We start from the raw sequence: 4,953 nt of genomic DNA on the forward strand, positions 1-4,953 counted from the left end.
TGGTGGACTGACGGTCTTGGAGGGGTCTCAACCACTCCGCCTCATTCTTTACTAGCAAACAGGTTACCTTGGGTCTGGAAAAAATAAGAGGCAGGTATTAATTGTCTGTACCTTAATTATCAACAACCTTGTCTTTTTTTATTACAGAGAATGTAGGAAAAAAAACAGGCATTTCCCTCAATCCTGGTGGGCAGGGCCTTTCCTGGAGTCCATATAAATTATTGTAATTTTTTATTGATTTTATTGAACTATACACTTTTCTTTGCTCCCCTCCCTGCCCTTCCCCTCCCCTTCAACCATCTCCCATGGTCCCCATGCTCCCAGTTGACTCAGGAGATCTTGTCTTTTTCTACTTCCCATGTAGATTAGATCTATGTAAGGCTCCCTTAGGTTCTCTGGGATTGTGATTTGTAGGCTGGTTTTCTTTACCTTATGTTTAAAAACCAATTATGAATGGGTACACATGATAATTGTCTTTCTGGGTCTGGGTTACCTCACTCAATATGATGTTTTCTAGCTCCATCCATTTGCCTGAAAATTTCAAGATGTCATTTTTTTCTGCTATGAGGTACTCCGTTGTGTAAATGTACCACATTTTCCTTATCCATTCTTCGGTCGAGGGGCATTTAGGTTGTTTCCAGGTTCTGACTAGGACAAATAGTGCTGCTATGTCTATCTTTGGCAATTCAGAAATGTTTATTGAGCATCTCTAATGATGCTGAGCACATTTCCAGTATCTGAGGAGAGGGTTGTTTTTCAAAAATAAAAGAGAACAATCCCTACACACTCTAGGGTTGTTAGGATTGATCAAGGGCAAGTGTGACAGAGGCCAACAAGAATTGGACCAACTTTTGCCATCACCCGTCAGCTTCCAAACAGGATATGTTCTTTGTGATCTTTTTAATAACAAGGTTCTATACAATAGATTTGGGCACACTGATCATCACCTTGTCTGGTCAACCTCCGGTGACAATTATCCCTCTCTCTGTTCAAGTTCTCGCTGCATCCTCAAGGGCCTTTCTTTCAGAAACTACCTTCACATCCTCCAATCTGCATCCTGCTGGATCCATTCATTCAGTTCTGATCACCATATTCATCTTTAGGGAAAGGGAAAATAGTCTCCATGGGGGGGGGGAGCTGTGCTTAGTCTTGTTTCAAGAAAACAGAATGTTTTTTTTTCTCCAAATAATTCCAGTTCCCCAAGAAAACAAAACACAGAAGGACCGTTAAATGTGTTTTAACCATTAAAAAAGGTAGGCGGATGTTCCTTCCCTTTATCTATATGAAAAATTTCCCTTCCTGACATTGAGTCATGTTCACTTTTCCCAAGAGGGAATAAAGTGTTCTCTGTAAAAGCACAGCCCTTTCTTTCCCGGTGCTCTGGCCCCATGCCAGCATCACAGAAACCGCCAAATAAAGGGCTCAGATAAGTTCCTCAGGGGCCAGGGGAGTGTTATCAGAGGAAATCATCTTCCTCCCCATGACAAGGCTGGTGGGTCCCCAGCATACTCACAAAAACATTGGGGCCCCCAAGGAGTAGAAATTCATCAAATACTCAGTGGGGAATTCTGTGCAGAGCAGCAATGGAAACCAGTGGAGACAGAGTTTTATTAACTCCAAAAAGTTGTACCAACTGGGCTCTAGGAATAACACTCAGAGCTAGATGCCTGGAGACAAAGGACTTTTAGTGACAAATATAATGTGCGAGAAAAGGATGCGTTCCTTTGCCTACGGTTCCAATAGTATATTTGGGGACCGTTCCAGTTTATACAATACAATTATCCACAGCAGGAAATACTGGATAACTAGAACACACGTGTAATACATGCTACTGCTTGGGTGTGCAAAAATATTTATAACTATAATCTCTTTTACTGTTTTACCGTAGTTAAATGAGCATGATGGGCAGCAGGAGAGAAGACTGCCCAATCTGGTTGAGGTGGCATTTAGTCCATTAGATTTCTCAGGTGCCTCCAAGAACGGCTCAAATCACCGGAAAGACTGATCGTCACAGACCAAGGCAGATACTTCATTGTTGCAGAGAGACCTTTGCTCTATGCGCTGATGCTGTTTCTCCTCTAGCTTCTGGGTGAAGCTAAATCTGTACCTGCTGTGTCTCAAGGTCTGCTTTTCCCCTCTCTCCTTCCCACCTTTCTCTCTCCCTTCCTTCCTTCCCTGTCTTCATTCTTCCTCCTTTCTTTCTCTTGTTGGCCATTGACTTTCTCTCTTCCAGTTGATGAGTGGTTCTTTAATTGAAATCTAAGCCATGATCATAGAAAGAAATACAGACTACTCAAGCTAGAAGGAACTAACCTCCAATTGACAGGACTGGAAACCGAGGCAGGCTTAACTCAAAGCCTTATACTTAATTTCTCGCAAAACAAGAATCTGAATATGAAGGACTGCATCTTAATCATGACATATAAGTTTCAAGGTTCTTGATTTGCTTTAAAGTTCTTATGTTGTTTATCTAAATTGTTATTCACATGCCATAGTCTAAATCTGAGTCTGCATTGTTACTTAGCAATAATGAAAACATTAATGTACAAACATTTATTTTTTTTCTAACAAATGACTTCCATTAAGATGAGCTAACCAGAAGTCTTTAATATTCATACCAATATCTATCTAAAACCTGGCAGCTCCAAACTGATGCAAGGAGCAAGCGGTAGGGTTTCCTGAGTCGCTCTCGGCATTGTGTCTTTGGAATGCTTTATGTCAAAGAAAGGTTTTTAATGCCACCAAGCAAACTGTTTTAAAGAATTCTTTTTACTCTTAAAAGCTAGAATAAAGAAGAAAACACCCACAGAAAGTATTTCAATCAATTGGCAATTGATTGTTTCCACATCCCAGGTGGACTTTATAGCTTCTAGAGGGCCAAGGGCAGAAGTCCCTCACTCAGTCCTCTGGGGAAGCTCCCCTCCAGAGCTCGTCCTCCCCGGCAAGCCTGCACATTCGCCTCTCTGCATAGCACACTCCTACCACTCACAATGGAAGGTATTGTTCTGTAAAGCCAGTCAAATTAATTATTTGAAGACCCCAGGATGTACAACATGAAAGCCTGGCTTTATAGATATTCAGGGCACTATATAATATGCCATGGTGAATTATTGACTCTAATGAGAACATCTCGAAGAGACTGAACTCTCAAGGGTGCTGGCTAACGGGCTGGGAGGAGGGGCTCACACATTAAATCAATAATTAGGCAGACAGAAGGAAGAGAGGCAGATTGAGAAAGAGATTTCTGAAAACTGAGCCCTCGTCATCTGCGCAGCTCCCTGGCCACTGATTCATTAACTGAAGATTAGCCTCATAGCATATTGACCAACGTGCCAATAAATCCCCAGTTCTGTCCGTTGTGATTCCTGCAGTGGACAGACGGGGATAGATGTTTAAGAGTGTTGACCAAGAACAAAGCAATATAGAGAACTGTTTGAGAATATTTAAATTTTCACGTTTATATTAGCCAATCCGATGACTGGATCTTTATCATGTTGAACATTGCATTGGTTTGAAATAGGGTGTAAAAAGAAGGAACTGATGGTTTTAAAGTATGTTTTTATTTTATTATTTGCACAAGTTTACTTTCATGTACATATATAATAAACGCTGAGCGTGTATGCCCACTAGAACCTGCTACCTTCTCAGTTCCCAGTTCTTCACTAGTCTCTGTTCCGTCTGACCTCTATGGATTTATGCCGCTATATAAACCTGGAATGCAAAAGTGAGACTAAATGTTCAATATGTGTCTTTCTGACACTGACTTAATTCACTCTAATTCCTCCAGTTGTGTCCATTTTCCTGTACATGACATCACTCCAGTCTTCTTTAATGACTGAAAAAAATTTCAATTGTGATATATACCACTGTCTCTTTACCCATTCCTCCACTGACAAACAGCTTGGCTGTTTCCCTGGCTTCATAACCGAATAGTGCTGTGATAGCATCCCTCTGCAAGTATCTCTGTGATGCTCACTGGGTGTCCTCTGGTAGACACGTAGGAGTTGGGGAGCTGGGCCATGCAGTCGGTCTATATTTAGTTTTTAAATGGTCTTCGTACTGATTTCCATCGTGACTGGACTAATGACTTCTCTCCAGCGTTGTATAGGGAAGCCTTTGTCCATATCCTCATCAATATTTATTTATTTTCTTAACGGCAGGCGTTATGACTGGGATAAATGGAATCCCAACATAGGTGTATTTTGGGGGGAGGTGTGTGGGTGCATATGTGTGTTGCTGTGTGTTCTTGTGCATGTGGCAGCCATGGAATAATCCTCAGACATGGATGATGTTTTTTTTTTTTTTAGGCAGGGTCTCTTAATGACTTAGAACTCATCAAGAAGGCCAGGGTGGCTGATTAGAGAGCCCCAGAGATCTGCCTGTGTCTATCTGTCTGTCTCCCCAGCACTGGGATTTCAAGCGAGTCCATTACATCCAACTCTTTAAGTGGTTCTGGGTATGACATTCAGATCCTCAGTTTTGCAAGGCAGGTACTGATTTCTCCAACCCTCTTGTAGTCTTAATTCACATTCTTCTGATGGCTGAACATTTTTTTTCATGTTTATTGGACATGTTCATTTCATCTTTTGATAACTATACTGACTTAACACATGTATTGATTGTTTTGTTTGACTTCTTGTTGTTTAGTTTTTTTTAGTTTTTTGTATTTTCTAAATATTAATTCTATATCAGATGTATAGCTACCAAAGATTTTAATGTTCTTTTTTAAATGTATGTATTTATTTATTGAGGTTGGGAGGGCTTATGCCATTGCAAACAGGAGGAGGCTGATGGACAACTTCGTGGAGTTGGCTTTCTCTTACCATCTTTATATGGACTGCAGGGACTGAACTCCAGTAACCAGTCTCGAGTGGCAAGTGCCATCTCACTGGCCCAGAATTTAAAGGAGTTTAGAGTTTATCTATAGACACCCAAAGAGTTTTTAAGGCAAAG

This window comes from Microtus oregoni, unplaced genomic scaffold (assembly GCF_018167655.1).
Source record: "Microtus oregoni isolate MIOR12 unplaced genomic scaffold, Mior012 000044F_ref0000062, whole genome shotgun sequence".
Taxonomy (NCBI): Eukaryota; Metazoa; Chordata; class Mammalia; order Rodentia; family Cricetidae; genus Microtus; species Microtus oregoni.